The 18,008-nt window shown below is 44.7% G+C and overlaps 1 pseudogene; it reads left to right on the forward strand.

Annotated features, from left to right (window-relative positions):
• The first annotated feature begins 4,789 nt into the window (after positions 1-4,789).
• Positions 4,790-5,603, forward strand: LOC136379808 (M-phase phosphoprotein 6 pseudogene; annotated as a pseudogene).
• The last annotated feature ends 12,405 nt before the right edge of the window (positions 5,604-18,008 follow it).

Here is an 18,008-nt window from a genome sequence, read left to right on the forward strand (position 1 = left end):
TCCCTGTCATTTCATTTCAGTTATCCATCACATTGTTATGGAATTTATATCGATATAGTCTATGCCAGGCGCTGTCCTAGATGCAGCGGTACAGCAGGGGACAGCATGGCTATGGCCCCACCCTTCCCAGAAGGTCAGCCCCAGGCCTCCTGAATCTCTGTGATGTCACTGTTGCCCTTGCCTTCTGAATCGAGGAAACAGTGAACTGCTCCAATCCTCCGTCTGACAGGGTTGCCTGAGGAATGTGCAAGGAGAATGTGGGATTCCCAGGAGCTCTGATGGACTCAATGTGAAACCTGACAGTCCCTCCTAGCCTTTGCTTTTAGATACTGGAATTCAGAGACTGCCCAACTCCCTGCTTACATCAGAGCCACACTGGCCAGCCTAGAAGAAATACATCAAGAAGCAAAACAGCATCCTTGGCCACCTAAGTCACTGCAGAATCCTCCCTACTCGTTCAGAAGGACAGACACACTGACAAGAGAGTAGACCTGCCAGACTCCTCATGAAAGTGAGTTTCCCCAAATCGAAAATAAATTCTTTTGAAATGCAGGAAGTACGTACAAAAGCCAACTCCTTAAATTAAGAATAACAGCTTACTGTGCGTGCTCTTTAGTTAGAAACTTTAACTGGGACTCAGCAACAGGTTACCTCCAAGTCATGACTAGCAAGAATGAATGGGAAGGAAGATACTCTTTCCTAACTATGCCCTCACCTCCTCCATCTTCCATTCAGGCCTAGTCACCCTTACACTCTCTCTCTCACACTCGCACACTTGCCAGTCTCACTCCATTCTGTCTTGGTTGCTGTAGGTTTGTGCTGCCCCTCCCCCATAACCCTGTCCCTGCATCAAACCAAACCAAGGACCATGTTTATTCACAGGCTGACCTTCAGGAAAACAGACATCCTGACTATGCTTCCTAAACTTCCTATTATGCATAAAGAACACATTGTCTTTTCAAAGCCAGGACTGAGACCTAATATTTGTCTCATGTATTGCTACATTACACAGTTACCAAGAATGTGGACTGCTTGTAAGCAGCCTTGCAACTTCCTCCAGGATATGAAGTCACAGCCACTTTTTCTCTGGCTAGACACATCCAAGCTGGACTCACAAGTTTCTTGTTGATTGATGAACACGTGTCAACCTTGTGGGACCCCAACCTGCCCGAAAGTAGCTCTCAACGTGGCAATCCTAGCTAAGGATCTACTTGTAGGCATCATGATCATCCACCCCTGGGAAAGGGGAAGGCAAAGTGTAGTGGACTACTTCATAAAGTAACATACAGCGGTTAGAAACCATTGTCTATCAGGCATCCCCAAACTATGGCCCGCGGGCCGCATGTGGCCACCTGAAACCATTTATACAGCTCCCGCCGCACTTCCGGAAAGGGGCACCTCTTTCACTGGTGGTCAGTGAGAGGAGCACTGTATGTGGTGGCCCCCCAATGGTCTGAGGGACAGTGAACTGGCTCCCTGTGTAAAAAGTTTGAGGACCCCTGGCGATGCACACATGGCAGTATGAATGGATCTTTAAACCATAGTATCAGATAAAACATCAGAAGCAGAATGAGATAGAAAAAACCTGAAATCATTTATGTACATTAAAACAACACACATCCTAAGCAACTAAACAACAATGCACCTTTACAAGAAAATGTACAAACAAAAAGACAGTGTTCAAGCATATTAGATTGTGTTGCCTGTGGATGGGGAAATGGCAATGAATAAGTAAAAAGAGAGGGAATTTGCAGGGACCAATGGTGATAACATATCATGAACAGAAGAGTGATTAACTTAATCTTCTCCAATGAAAGTCAAAAAATTAAAAATAAAAAAGCAGGACACAAATATCTGAGCTGGCCCAGGTTTAGATTCACAATCTCAGCTCCCACTTCCCACTCAAGTCAAACAGGATGACCTGTCCCACACACAACTCTGCTGACTCCTCTCCTTTGACTTCTCTGCCCTTCGCCATAGCCAGGTCCACCCACCTCTCAAGGTCCAGCCCCCATGCCAGATCTTCGGGAGGTTCCTGCCGCCTCTGAGCAGCTATGCACGCCCCTGCACCACCCTGCAGGTGCGACCAGCATGCCTGGAAGCACACTCTTCTTTGTAGGCAGAAGTGGTCCCAGGAGAGTTTCAAGGGTGGGTTCCTCTTTTCAGGGGAATGACGCTGCAGTGCCACTTGGTGCCTTGGCCTTCTGTACTCCTGAATTAGAAGTCATGCTTTCCAAGGACTCCCTTCAGAGGATTTATGCAAAAGGACTCCTTGCTCTCAGAGGTGCAAAACTTTTCCCAGGAACTCATCACAACGAAGAGGCACACAAATATTAGATGAATGGCTAAATGGCAACACTGCTTCCATGAGCCTTTATATAGTTAAGCCCTTAGCCCTCTTTCCAAGCCCAAGACAGCTGTCTGGGGTCTGCTGTCCTTCCTTCTTGCAAGCCCCAAGGTCTGGCCAGCTTGCCTCTCCCCCGTAAAGCCATCCCAGCTCCTTTAACCTCCGGGTTTTCTCTAAAATTTCACAAGACTGCGGAATCCTTGAACCTGTTATTCTTGGCACACACAACCACCCACACCCCAGATAGGCCAAGAGTCCTCCGAACATAAAGATCCTACAGCTGGGAACTTCGGGAAGTAGTGAAAGCTCCCCTCCAACCTCTAGCACGTACGCAGTCAGCGAACACGTATTTTTGAGTACCAGTATATGCTTGCTACCGGCTTTAGCCCTGGACAAAGATTCTCTCCTGACTTCCTTGTTCACCTCTGCAATGTCCAGTTTCAGCAAGAATCCTGCTAAGTCATGTTAGCCATAATCCTTCATCCTCTATAACTGATCACTTTTGATATCAATGGGTTCCTCATCCTGCACCAGCCCCCAAATGATATCTCATCACCCTCATCTGCCTTCAGCAAGAATCCTGTTAAGATGGTTTAGACAGAATCACCTCCCCATCCTTATCTCTGATGTCTTCTGTTAGTAATTTTCTATTTATCGACGCCCCTCATCCTGCTCCTTGGCTATAAATTCCCACATGTCTATATCATATTCGGAGTTGAGCCCAATCTCTCTCCCCTACTGCAGTGGTCCCTACACCTATCACAGTGGTCCCCCTGAATAAAGTCTAGCTTATCGTCTTTAGCAGGTGTGATTGAATAATTTTTTCTTTACTAGGATGCCATGGTTAAAGCAGGCTAGGCATGCCCTCAAAGGATGAATCAATAATATACTACTGCCCACATGAGGGGGCCACTCCCACCCACTGTCCAAATGTACAAGAATGAATTTTGCCAAATTCCATTTCCATTTTCCTGGGGCCTGTGCAGTGTTGGCAGCAAAGGAGCGACTGGCTGGAGACCAGCTGCTTAGTGAGGCCCTGCCAGGACTGGTACAGAAGGGCCAGCGTTTCTATTCCCAGGGCTTGGCTCCCAACCAGGATGGCATCTGCTCAGAATTTGGAGCCCAGCATATGCTAATAGTCCTATGGCTTTGTGGCACTTACAGCCTATCAATTGAGTTTTCCTTTTTTTTTTTTTTTTTAAATTGAGCTTTTCTTAAAAAGAAACTCCTGTGCTTATTGGTTTTCTGTTCTGGATTTGGCTCACTAGAATTTTTCTTAAGGATGGAAGAGCTCAGAGAACCAGATGTGGATGTCCCTCCTGTGCTGGGCCTGAGTGGGAGGGGCTGGTGACACCATAAGGAAAAGCTGGCCGGGTGCTCACCCCTAAAACCCAATGCCCCACTGCCTTTCTGAATGGCACAGACCCCTTCCAAGCCCTTAGACAAGATGCTGGGCCCCTTACTCCAGTCAGCGTTCACTGCCTTGCTGTGTGGCCAGGCCAAATCTCTTCCCTCTCTGGGCTGATATTCTCTCTGAAAGTTTTTTGAACAGGTAAAATTTAGAGTTGCAGAGGTACATTTTAAGCTCTGTAAAATGTAAGGCTCTATGGAAACTCTGTAATTCCCACTCAGTTTTGCTAAGAATCTAAAACTTATCTAAAAAAATAAAGTGATTAAAAAACAAACAAATATGTCCGGCCCTAAGTTGAACCCTGGGCAGGGAGCAGAGCCTTAAGTGCTAATAAAAACTCTGCTCTTTTTACGTAAAGACACATACAGCCCCATGTTCATTGCAGCATTGTTCACAGTGGCCACGACATGGAAACAACCAAAAAGCCCGTCAATATATGACTGGATAAAGAAGATGTGGCACATATACACTATGGAATACTACTCAGCCATAAGAAATGATGACATCGGATCATTTACAGCAAAATGGTGGGATCTTGTTAACATTATACAAAGCGAAATAAGTAAATCAGAAAAAAACAGGAACTGCATTATTCCATACGTAAGTGGGACATAAAAGTAAAACTAAGAGACATTGATAAGAGTGTGGTGGTTACGGGGGGGAGGGAGGAAAGGGGGAGGGGGAGGGGCACAAAGAAAACTAGATAGAAGGTGACAGAGGACAATCTGACTTTGGGTGATGGGTATGCAACATAACTGAACGACAAGATAACCTGGACTTGTTATCTTTGAATATATGTATCCTGATTTATTGATGTCGCCCCATTAAAAAAATAAAATTATTGAAAAAAAAATCTGCTCTTTCTGTGTGGCTTTAGGAAATAAAGTGGCTTTGCTGAGTCTCATGCCCCTGTTGCACACACTGTGGCTATTACGAGAATCAAAACGATGGTTGGTTATTTATTTTTAAATACTGAGTTCAGGCACTTGCAGTGGGGCCCTACCAGAGCACAGGACCGGGCGGGAGCCATCATGGCAGCCCAGCGCAAGTCTAAAATGTCCAAGAATCTGCTGCGCATGAAGTGCATGCAAAGGGGACTAGACTCGGAAACCCGCATGAAGTGCATGCAAAGGGGACTAGACTCGGAAACCAAGAAACAACTGGAAGAGGAAGAAAAGAAAATCATTAGTGAAGAGCACTGGTACTTGGATTTGCCAGAACTTAAAGAAAAAGAGAGTCATAATAGAAGAGCAGAGTTTCCTGTTCTGTGAAGATCTTCTCTATGGAAGAATGTCATTCAGAGGATTTAATCCTCAGGTTGGGAAATTAATGCTTCAGATGAATGCGAAGAACAAAGCAGAAGAAGCTGAAGAAGAAACGGTGGAGCTTGATGTGTCAGATGAAGAAATGGCTAGAAGATATGAGACCTTGGTGGGGACAATTGGAAAAAAGTTTGTCAAAAAAAGAGACCGTGCCAATTATGATGAAGATGAAAATGGAGACATAAAACCAATTAAAGCAAAGAAGATGTTCCTAAAGCCCCAGGATTAAAATGGATGCCTGAAGATACGGCCCAGGAATACTTTGTGAGAGTCAACGTATTCTGGAACTCATTCCACTGGTTTCTGTACACTTGTTAATACTGTGATGTTTATTTGTCAAGATATGTATAGTTCTGGAAACATGCTGTTTCTGAAACAGATGTGTGATGGATGTTATACATCCTTTGCTTAAAGCTATTCATCAAGAGTGGGTTTGTAGCCCTTGATCTTCAAATCTGCAAAGGTACTTACTGTACATGTCTGCTTCCTGAAAAGTTCTGACCCCAGATTCTTTTAATATATCTCTTCAGTCATTGACCTTAAATTGACTCGTAAATTAATACCAGTGTTTAAATTATCCTTACGTTTACGTTTTACTTTAAATGTCAAGCCAATTCATACATTTTGGACTCAAATGTAATGTGAATTACATGTAAATTCATCAAAGACAAACTTGCCTCTCCCGCCTTAAGTATTTGCACGCTCCTAAGTCAGTCAGTTTGTGGAATTACAGTTTTTTGTTTAAAGCTTTTAATTACAAGAGTAAACAATAAATATAAACAAACAAACAAATAAATAAATGCTGAGTTCATTATAGAGCACTGTCCCTCTGGGAGGGTTTCTTGTTGATAATATTTGTCACCTATAAGAGACAATGTACTGCCCTGGCCCGATAGCTTCGTTGGTTAGAGCATCATCCCAGTGTGTGGAGGTTGCTGGTTCAGTTACCCCTCAGGGCACATACAGGGACAGAACAATGTTTCTGTCTCTCCATTTCTCTCTCTCTAAAAATCAATAAATAAATTTTTTTAAAAACCCGCAATGTACTGAAGGCCGACCAGCTGGTCCCAGGTTTGCAGAAATTCTGCAGCTCTTTGGGAAGCCATAGAGAAAGTATGGGCAGATGTCTCAGAGGAACCACAGACCAGCATGTTCAAAACTGTGTAGGAGAGGGCACTGGCCAGTTGGCTCAGTGGTACAGCATCGGCCTGACATGTGGGAGTCCCAGGTTCGATTCCCGGCCAGGGCCCACAGGAGAAGCGCCCATCTGCTTCTCCACCCTTCCCCCTCTCCTTCCTCTCTGTCTCTCTCTTCCCCTCCTGCAGCCGAGGCTCCATTGGAGCAAAGATGGCCCGGGTGCTGAGGATGGCTCTGTGGCCTCTGCCTCAGGTGCTGGAATGGCTCTGGTTGCAGCAGAGCAATGCCCCAGATGGGCAGAGCATCACCCCCTGGTGGGCATGCCGGGTGGATCCCGGTCAGGTGCATGCGGGAGTCTGTCTGACTGCCTCCCCCGTTTCCAACTTCGGAAAAATACAAAAAAAAAAAAAAATGAGTAGGAGAAAGAAGCAGAGAAGGAGCACAGGGAAGAAGAAAGAAAAGAATATGTAGAAGGAGCAGAAAAATCAGAAGCAAAAGCAGCAAAAGAAGAAGAGGAGATGAGGAGTAGTAGAAGGGGAGGAGAAGCTGCAGCAACAGCAGGAACAAAAGCAGAAGCAGCAGCAGCCACCAAAGCAGAGGCTGAGGAGTGGAAGCGGAAGTAGATACTGAAGAAGCAAAGCGGAAGTAACAGGCTCACAGGAAGAAGACGAGGAAGGCGAAGGGGGAGAGGAAGGAGGAGACAGAGTAGCCTCGGAAGGAGACAACAGTTAGGAGAGGAAAAGCAGAAGCAGCAGGAAGCAGGAAGAGGAAACAGAGAAAGCTGAGGCAGAAGTAGAACAGAAGCAGAAGCTGGAGCCGCAGGGGAAGAAGCAGAAGCAGACACAGGTGAGAAAGCAGAGGAGAGAGATGAGGAAGGAGGAGGAGGAGGAAGCAGGGAGAAAAGGAGGGAGCGGAGATGGAAGTAGTGGTAGAGGAAGGAGGAGAAGCAGCAACAGGAATAAGAGTAGCTGGGGGGGAAATCAGATGCAGGAAAAGCAAAAGCCAGAGCAGCGGAGCAGAAGCAGAAGTAGAAGCAATAGAAGCTAAAACATACTCAGGAGAAGCCAGGGCAGAAGCAGGGCAGGAGCGGCCCCAGAGCCGAGCTCGCAGGAGAAGCCGGGGCAGAAGCAGGGCAGGAGCGGCCCCAGAGCCGAGCTTGCAGAACCCCAGGCAGAGGCCGGGTGTCCACGGGGCTCAGGAAGAGGGGCTGCAGGGCTGGCAGGGCTGCCTACATGCTGTGTGCTCCCTGAACCCCAGCTCCCTGCTAGAAACAAGGAGGCAGATAAACCAGTGCGATGATCTAGCAATCCTAGTAGTCTGGGCCATGGATGAGGTTGGAGGCCAAGCAGAAAAATAATCCCTAGACTTAAAAAAGACAATGAACTTTGATCATGCACCTTCTACAGACCCAGCAGAGGCAAAGGCAATTCAGTCCGTGCGTGAGCACATGGTCTGGGGCAGGGCAGCGCTCATAGTCAGAAGAGGAGCAGAATTGGCTCAGGCCCGAAATTTGGGAAAATAAGAAACATCATTTAGTGAGTGTAATTGGGGTGGGCAAGAGGGACTCTGACCCAGGAAAGGTGTGTGTCCAAGTCTCTCAGCTCTGACAAGACTGGTGGCCTGGATCACATATTCATGCCCAGAGCTGAGGAGAGTAAGGATCAGAGAGGGGGGTCCTGACAGACCCCTGCCTATGAAATCATTCCTTTCTCAGTCAAGAGGTCAATGACATGGAGCTTAGGCCTGCCATGGGACAATCTTCCTGCTGGTGGAGAGAGGCCCCTGGACTGTGTCTCACCTCACTCACTCAGAGTGCCTACAAGGTGACCAGAGGGCCCTCAGAGTGCTGAAGAGCAGGTGCACCCGGACGCTGGAGGCTGAGATGGAAGGAGAGAGAGCAAGGCTGGCCAGCAACCATCTAGTGTCCCCCGTCCTCTGCAGGGGCTGCCCCTTACAGGAAGCTAAGCTGGGCTTCAGAGAAGCCTCCAGATCTAGTGAGGATACCAGCCTATCCACAGAGCGGCCATTTCCTCTCAGGAGCCAGATTGCCCAGAGCTGCTCTTTGAACAAAGAGTGGCCCAAAGTAAATGAGAATCAGGCCTAAACAGAGAATCTCAGGTCCTGCCGAAATCCAGGGCAGGGTGGGGCCCCCTGGGACTCCCTCATTCACCCCAATGCCCCAGCACTCATTTCCTGAGCCCCAGACAGAGCTTATAAAGATGCCCCCTCCTGAAAACCCACGGCCACATGACGATGACGCCAAATTTATGGGGCCTTCGTCTGATGAGGCAGCACTTGTAGGGACTTGGGCTTCCCCTCAGGCCACCACAGACCCCACTGCTAGGATGAGCCGAGAGGAAAGGCTTTCACACGTGTGTGAGAGAGACAGAGGCTTGGGACGGAAATGATAGAGAGTTCCAAGTAGTGATGAGATTTGTCACGGGAAAAATTTCAAGTGATAACAAAGTTGGAGTAAAATGGGAAAATTGGAGGTGATAAGAAAAGAATAAGAAAGAAATGCCTCAGCCTTGCCAATGCAAGCAAAGCTTCTTAAGTCTGGTGAATATTAATTAAAAAATGCCCAGTGATACATTTCTCTCCATAGCATCCAGTAAGTGCTGAGCGTGGAGAGAAGGTATCAGTAGACAGCACTCGGTGGTGCTTAAAGCACTTGCAACCAGATCACCTCTCTCATCATCTCATCATCTGTAAAATGGTCCCTCCCTCCCATCACAGTTACTGTATGCAAATGACTTAGAGATGTACCTGGCAGATAGTAAATGCTGGATAACTTTTAATTATCATCTTGTTAAAGGGAACATATTATAAATTCCTACTAATTGATTAATTAGACACACTACATTAAAAACTGAATGAGCAGCAAAAGTTTATATTCTGAGCAGGTCAGAAGTGAAGATGTGCCAGGGATCAGAGGGCTATTCTTCAACGTGATGGCAGTAAGAGGGACTAGGACTATTTGTCAAACCAGTCTTGTCTTTGAGTCCACTTTATCTTGGGTGAAAGAAACACCACCAATTACCTTGTATCTGAAAGGCAGAAGCCACTGGCTGAATCAAAAACAGGAGGCTAGTGTGTTCAGAAAGGAAAATGTATTTTAAAAATGCCTGTGTGCAAGCGGGTGGAGACCAGCAAAGGGTGTCTGCCCCGAGGGCGGGATGGGACAGGGCTTATATGGATTCATCAAAGGGCTTCGGGCAAAGGTGGCTGCAAGGTCTCTTCTTCTGTTTGTGGTTGGAAGTGGTGCCACAGTTCCTCAAAATTGTCTGCACCCTAATCCAATGGTCCCTTATCAGCATCCAGCTGCAAGGAAGGTCTGAGCCGGATTACTAAGTAGGCAAGTTCTTCTTCCTCCTTCAGGCCTGCTTTGTTCTTAAGAAAAATGGTGGCTGAGTAGCCATTTTATCTATCAGTATCCACCTGTGTTGTTTCCAACTTTGCAATCACAGTAAAATCTGTGACTTTTCAAGTCACTTAATGTCTGGCCAAATTTTCTGTCCCTGCCCTCTCAGGCTGGAGCACCTTTGCAAAATGCTTTAAGAGCTACAGATGAAAGACATTGTCATGCTGTAGGAGGATCAAGGTTCTGGGGCTTCTCTGACTCAGAAAGGAAGGGAGCCTGACTTCTGTGTATTATGCAGCTAATTCAAGAGATTCCTCGACTTGCTGTCCCTGGCCGGGTATTCCATCCAACTGTTCCTTTGTACATTGGAATATCAATTAGATATGAAGGTCAGAGATGGAGACATCTTCTCTCCAATCTTCCCATTACTCTCCATCCCCATCCCCACCTCCATTTCCCGACCCCCACTCTCAGCTCAAGCTAATGTGTTGGCTCTCCTAGAGCCTGATGACCTTAATAGCCTCATATCCACAGCAGCCAAAGATATCTTTTTAAAATGCCAATATGATCATGGCAGATCACTCCTTGAGATTTCCATAGCCCTTAAAATATAATGCTCACAAAAATTAGGGGATATTTCAAAATGAATATGAAGTGATAAAATATCCCCTAATTTTTGTGAGCCGTGTATAAACACACATCCTGCTGTGCTCTCACAGGCCACTCCATCCTCTATAATCCACCCAGTCCCTTGCCCCAGCCTCTCCTCTTGCCTAGCCTCCTGTACTCCAGCCGTTCCAGGCTCTCCGTCAGGTTCTTAAGCATACTAAGTTCCACCCAGTCTCAGGGACTTGGCACAAGTATTCCTTCTATCTGGAACATTTCCCTTTTATTCTTAGCACCCTTACTCTTCACTTAAAATCATAACTCAAGTCACCTCTTAAAGGAAGTCTCCTGTGACCCCCTAAACTAGATCAGGCCTCCGGATTCTAAGCACTCATGACACCCTATGTTTCTCTCATATAACTTCTGCAGCTTATATTTACATAATTATCTATGTAATTCTTCATTTCCTGTCTTTCTTCCCACTGGGTTGAAAACTGGGCGAGGCAGGGACTGCATCTGTTTTGTATGCCACTGCACATCACCATGTTTCCGGCCACTCCCACGATATAACAGGAGCCTGTCAATACCTATCTATTGAGTAAGTTAATGCATTTGATTTTTTTAGGTATCCAGGAAATTAAGAAGTCCTTAGCATAATGAAAAGCACACAGGAGTGGGTGTCCAGAGATCTGCATTTCAACCCCACTCTCTTCAAATCAGCACTATGACTTCAGGCAAGTCTCTTCTTTCAATACTGAGGCATTTAGGTTATTTGGTCTCACAGGGCCCTCCCAGCTTGGCCTATGGTTTCCAGTTGTTGAGTGTACTGGCTTTAGACTCTTCATCCCCAGACAGACTTGGGTACCTGCAGTGACGGGGTAAAAGTGGGGTGAGAATAAATATCCCCAAAGAAACAAACTGTCCTGATCCTTTTGTTCTCAGAACATTTTTGCTTGAAAGTGGCTTTCACAACCAGAGCCAAGGGAATACTTTGTCACTTGCAGTTTAATTCTTGGTTCCACTACTTTAACCAGTGACTTAAACTTTCCATTTCCTCTCAAGACAGCTAGAAAGTAGGCAAAACGCACTAGAGCATATTGCAAATGCATGATGTATAGTCCACAGGCTAGCAATTTAACAAGGCAAGTCTTCAAAAATAAATCGTTTACAATTGTTGATGTTGTATTAAAGATGAAATATGGGCTTCTTGGGACCATTAGCTTTGGGGATATCTTTTCTGTCCCAGGATATATTTCTTCCCCATTTAACTTGCATTTCTTCTAACTTCCATTCTTACATCTCTAGAATTAGAATATCTAGCTTTCTTTCGCTCAGAACACAAAGTAATAATTATTCCCATTTTGTTTCCACAGTAGCAATTCATGTCTCATATTTGCACACTTTCTTTCCAAACATCATTTAAATGCAACAGAGAGAAAATAGAGTAATTCAAGGGAATCAGATAGAAACCTGATTCCACTCACTCCCTGAACAAGACATTTTTTTCTCCGCAATTCAGAAGCTCCTGAAATTTTCACTTTCCCATACAACACACTTTATGAGCCAGTGAAACAGTCTCTTTGTTGGGAACTGTATACGCATTTACTCTTGTTGAAACTACCCTTCGCCCTGGCCGGTTGGCTCAGCGGTAGAGCGTCGGCCTGGCGTGCAGAGGACCCGGGTTCGATTCCTGGCCAGGGCACACAGGAGAAGCGCCCATTTGCTTCTCCACCCCTCCGTCGCACTTTCCTCTCTGTCTCTCTCTTCCCCTCCCGCAGCCAAGGCTCCATTGGAGCAAAGATGGCCCAGGCGCTGGGGATGGCTCTGTGGCCTCTGCCTCAGGCGCTAGAGTGGCTCTGGTCGCAACATGGCGACGCCCAGGATGGGCAGAGCATCGCCCCCTGGTGGGCAGAGCGTCGCCCCTGGTGGGCGTGCCGGGTGGATCCCGGTCGGGCGCATGCGGGAGTCTGTCTGACTGTCTCTCCCTGTTTCCAGCTTCAGAAAAATGAAAGAAAAAAAAACAAAAAACCTACCCTTCAAGTCTGACCAGGCAGTGACGCAGTGGATAGAGTGTCGGACTGGGACGCCGAGGACCCAGGTTCAAAATCCCGAGGTCGCCAGTTTGAGCACGGGCTCATCTGGTTTGAGCAAAAGCTCACCAGCTTGGACCCAAGGTCTCTGGCTTGAGCAACGGGTCACTCAGTCTGCTGTAGCCTCCCAGTCAAGGCACATATGAGAAAGCAATCACTGAGAAACTAAGGTGCTGCAACAAAGAATTGATGCTTCTCATCTCTCTCCCTTCCTGACTGTCTGTTTCTCTCTCTGTCTCTGTCACACACACACACAAAGAAACTATCCTTCAAGACTTCCAGGGACCCCAGCCTCTGAGGCTGATAGGGTCCGGGGCTTCCTAGTGACTGAGAATCTGAGTGGTATTCTTGCTTAAAAATTCCCTTTGCTGTGAACCCTATGTAAGAAGTCACTGCAGAGCAAGTTACATGTGGATGATAGGCTCTTCCAGTGAAGTCACCCCAGTATGACTTCCATGTTACTTTGATGTGTTTGTGCACATCAAATAAGCTTGAAAGTAAGATCATAGCCCCTGGCCCAGTCAGAGACCCGGGCATACTTGAGGGCAAGGCTTTATTTTAGCACAGTGCCTGCATGTGATAATCCACACTTCAGAGGATGTGCCCCCTATCTAGATGAGCCTCAGGCAAAAGATGAGTCCCTTCTAATTAGGATCTTCTAGCTTAATTGATTTGCTCCAGGTAACTTGTACAGGAAGCTTAAACACAAAAGGAAATGAAAATAGGCCCCAAAGTGGTTTTGTTTGCCATCTGTTGTTGGACAGGTTAAAGCAATTTGGACATTATTGTTAAAGTGATAGCCATTTACATTTTAGTCAGAGGAGTAACTAAAATTTTTAACATCTCTACTGTACACTAGGAAAAAAAGACAGAATAGTTTCTCATCCAAACAGATTGGGAAATCTCTGTTGTAAAATGTCTACAGGATCACGGTGGGAATGACAATAAATCTATGATGTTGCAACATCTAGTCTCCTCCCAACACTAAACACTGACGATCTTCATATCTTAAATCTGAATGGTACTTGACAGTCTACAAATAACTTTGGCATGTGTGGACACTAAGATACAGACAGTTTAAGTAGCATATTCCAGGTCATGCAGTTAATTAGTGTACTGGCTCTTAGCAGCTATCTGAGGTGACTTGCTTACTAAGTTGATTGATAGTCGTGTCCCTTGCAGTAAAGTAAGATTTTTAGAGAAAAAGGAAGCAGAAAACAATTATTTATAAAATTTCAAGTGTTTGTTTCCAGGCTTACTCTCTTTTGAATGTGGCTTTGGTAAATGGTTTAGTTGGCATCTTTTTAGCCAACATATTTTTATTTTCATACCTTTACCATTTCCGGTATTAGCAAGAATCAGAGGTAGCTTTAAAAGACTGGAAGTTCTTGGTTGTTGTGTCATAGCCCATCGTGAGACAGAAAGCATTAATAAAGTCTAAGTCTCCTCATTCTCTTCCCTTCTCCCTCCTCCTCCTCCTTCATCCTCTTCCTCACTCTCTCTTCCCCTTCTCCCACCACAGGCACAAGATCATTTAGTTGGTAGAAAGAGTTTGGGAGAAGAGGAAAAAACCATCAGATTTTCAGGTGCCTTTCACATTGTCCTTCAAATGAGCTTAAGTAAAACAGCTGTCTATTTCAGTGGTACTATCCACTCTCCCATCTCCAACACCTAGATTCTCCCTGAACTAATTTCCGTCTCTTTTTAAAGTAGATTATTTAAACTGATTTTAGTAAGAAAAAAAGAATCCTCTTTCCTCACAAATACAGGATTAACTTCGTTAGTTTGTGATGGTTGTGATGTGAACATTCCTGGGCGAATGATTTAAAAATTAAAAATAACAAACACCTTAAGACAAGTATCAGTTAGTAAAAAAGCATTTAGTGTGTACTTGTGCATCAAGACAGCCAACAAGAACAGAGCACAGAGACTATGCAGGCCCTCGCTGAAGCCCCAGGTCATTCACCACTGTGTGCTGTTGGGCAAGTTACTTCATTTAAGCATTCATTTCCTCATCTGTAAAATGGAGATAATAATATTACCTGCATCAACATGTTAGGAGCACTAATGAGATCATTCAGACAAGGGTATGTATGTACACGGTAGTCAGTACATGGCACAACCTAATACATTTTAATGATTATCATTTATCTTGTGTGTGTGTGTGTGTGTGTGTGTGTGAGAGAGAGAGAGAGAGAGAGAGAGAGAGAGAGAGAGACTGTATAGGATATGGGACAGGGGCAGGAGGTAAATATCTGTAAAGATTCTTGGAACAACGAAGCTCATACCCAAGCTCCTCTGAAATGGGTTCAGTTAGTTCCCGAACATCAAGCTTTGTTTTCCTAGAGGCTTCTGGAGAGATCCTGAGGAGCCAGTGTTCGCTTCTTCTGTAACTTTTGATAGAAATTTTTATCATCACAGCGGCTATAAGCAGATACTTTCTGTATTGGTCCTTTCAGAGAAAGCTGCAAGTGAATTAAGAGCGTGACATGTTGAATTGCCTTCTAAAAGTCACATGGTCTTGATAGAGAACTGGCTTCTCTATACTTGGGAGGAACCCCAGGGTTTGAGGGAAATAAAGTGGTTAGCTTCATAAGGAGTTCACTCCTCTGTCTCCCAAGTAGTTTCAAGCAGAGTTCAAATCCCAGCCCTGACACTTCCTGTGGAAACCTGAGCAAGTTACTCATCCTGAGTTCATTTGTTCATCTGAAAAATAGACTTAATACTACCAGTCTTGAAGGATTGTTGAAAGGATTAAAGATGATATATAACGCAAATCTATGACACATGTAAACATATTACACAATGTGCCAAGCACTTTGCAGATACTTAATAAACAATAGGGTTTGTTATACAAATTGGAATGGCATGTCATCATTCCTGGGTCAGATAAGAAGAGTTTCTTCATGCTACTACTTGAGGTGTTTGACCAATGTTAGTCTTGATTTATTCTGGCCTGGAAATGAGAGACCTGGCTCAAGTCCTTACTTACTTGTTACGTGACTTTGCACAGGTCACTTTCCCAGCCTGAGTCTCAGGCTTCTCTTATCAAAATAAAGGGACTAAGCAAATCATTGCAGAGTCCATAGAGCTCAGAGACTTAGATTGTGTGGTTCTGGCATCTAGAATTATGCTCCTTGGCATGTTGAGTAACAATAATGCAATCAAAAGTGTATATAGCACTTGAATATATGATCCAATTGCGGGTATGTATTCAGCAGAAAAGTGACCATGTGTTCAATAGCACATACAAGAACATTCGTTACAGTGCTGTTTGTAAAAGTTGAAAACCAGAAACAACACAAATGTCCAGCAACAGTAGAATAGTTGTGATAAATACTCACAATGGAATACTACACAGCAATAAAAATGAATGAGCAAACTATTGCTGCATACAAAAAATAGATGGATCACAGGAATAAAATTTTGAGTGAAACAAGCCAAACTTAAAAAAAAGAGTACATGCAGTTCGATTCCATCTTTATGAAATTCAAAAACAGGCAGAATTACTCCAATGTGTTGGAAGTCAAGATAGTGTTCACCTTTGGGAAACAAGTGAAGGGGGTGAGGGAAGTGTCTGAGGCACCACTTACTGATGTGGAGGTGTTCGTTTTGAAAACATATAGAGCTATACATTTATAGTTTGTGTGTTTATACATACATACATATATGTATATATATTATAGTTCAATAAAAAGTTTGCATACAACCATCATTGGTGTCCAGGGTTGCCACTTTCTATTTCTGTCTCTGTGCCTGGCATTGCCCTGGAGAGGGATGGGTAGAGGCAATGATGCATACAGAGGCAAATCAGAAGTCAAAGCCTTTACCATCAAGGAGATCATAGCTTTGAGTAAGGACAGATCAGTAAACCAAAAATCAGAGTGTGATAAAGGGCTACCATGGAGAGTTGAGCCAATGAACGTCGGAACCCAGAGGGATAGAAGAGATAACATTTGACCTGAGTCTTGAAGAGCACTCCAGGCAGAGAGAAACAGATGTAAGTGCTGAGAAGGACGGGGAGGAACAAGGGTCAAGAGTTAATGAGGAGGAAGATATAAACAGGTGTTTCTCTTTTAAGTCCTTGTATCCCAGGCTGAGCATAATGAACTCTTTGGTTAGGGCACAAGGAAGCCACTGAAGGGTCTTAAAGCAGCGGAGACCTTCCAAAAGCACCTTCCGTCTCATCAATTTACTTTTATTTTTCAGTTTTATGGATGAACTGTCATCTTCTAAGGCCTGCATCAGCCCCATTCCCTCTCACCTACTCAAGAACCTGCCTCCAGCAACGTTCCTGGAGCCTCCTGCATCACCAGCCTTTTCCCTCTAGTGGGCCTTTGACACTAACACACAAATGTGCAATTATTTCTCTCATCCTTAAAAAAAAAAAGCTCCCTACCTCATTTCCCCATCCAGCTACCACTTCATTTCTTTATGGAAAAACCCCTAAAAGCACTATTAATGCTTGTGGCTTCCACTTTCTAGCCTTCCACTCCATGTTAAAGAGTTTTTCAAACGCCAGTCCACCTGAAATTTTGTGCTGGTCTGTGAAAGAGTTAAGCACTCTGATGTTGTATGAAGATTATAGACTTAATGATCTAAGTTGAATTTGCTCATGCGCAGGGTAATTGAAACTGATCAGCCTATATCATTGATGAAAATACTATTGAGGTTGTCTTAGACATCTGTGGAACTTTTAGACTCGTTGGAACAATATTTTGCACCACACAGAACATTTACAAATCATGCACCATATAGAAAGCATTCAAACTTTTGTAGTATCCAATGCTATATAAATGTAGAAATGTTTCCACTATTCTAAGACTTTTTGATTGCTGCAGATATCAACCAGAAATTTATATTTAATATAATAAGTAAATATTTAAGGGCAGTAGTTCAAAACTTTGACCATTATTACCCTAAAAATGAGGAGCCCCGTAAAGGTAACCTCTGGATCAATAACCTATCCCTGCTTCCTAATCACTGTGAAAAAGAAAAACTGATAGATTTCTTTTCTTTTCTTTCTTTTTTTTTTTTTTTTTTTTTTTTTGTATTTTTCCAAAGTTGGAAACAGGGAGGCAGTCAGACAGACTCCCGCATGCGCCCGACCGGGATCCACCGGGCATGCCCACCAGGGGGCGATGCTCTGCCCATCCGGGGCGTCGCTCTGTTGCAACCAGAGCCATTCTAGCGCCTGAGGCAGAGGCCACAGAGCCATCCTCAGCGCCCCGGCAAACTTTGCTTCAATGGAGCCTTGGCTGCGGGAGGGGAAGAGAGAGACAGAGAGGAAGGAGAGGGGGAGGGGTGGAGAAGCAGATGGGCGCTTCTCCTGTGTGCCCTGGCTGGGAATCAAACTCAGGATTACTGCACGTCAGGCCGATGCTCTACCACTGAGCCAACCGGCCAGGGCCAGATTTGTTTTCTGATGTCACTCTGGTGTTCAAACATGAAATGCAATCATTGTCACAATTTTGGATATCCCTGGAAGAAGAACATCCATCTCTTAGTTACAAAGCTATTAAATTTTTAATCATATTTTCTACTACCCACTTGTATGAGAAGACTTTTTCAGCCCTATCTCTAATGAGAACCAAACAGAGCAACCGAATTAAAGTCAATGCAGTGCTTCATCTCTTGGAAACAAAACTGCAGCCCGTTTATCAAGTATTCTTGCAGGAAAGCATGAGGGGATTTCACATCAGCTTTACTTGAATTAAATATTGCTCTCTAGAAA

Source organism: Saccopteryx leptura, chromosome 8, assembly GCF_036850995.1.
Source record: "Saccopteryx leptura isolate mSacLep1 chromosome 8, mSacLep1_pri_phased_curated, whole genome shotgun sequence".
NCBI classification, from domain to species: Eukaryota; Metazoa; Chordata; class Mammalia; order Chiroptera; family Emballonuridae; genus Saccopteryx; species Saccopteryx leptura.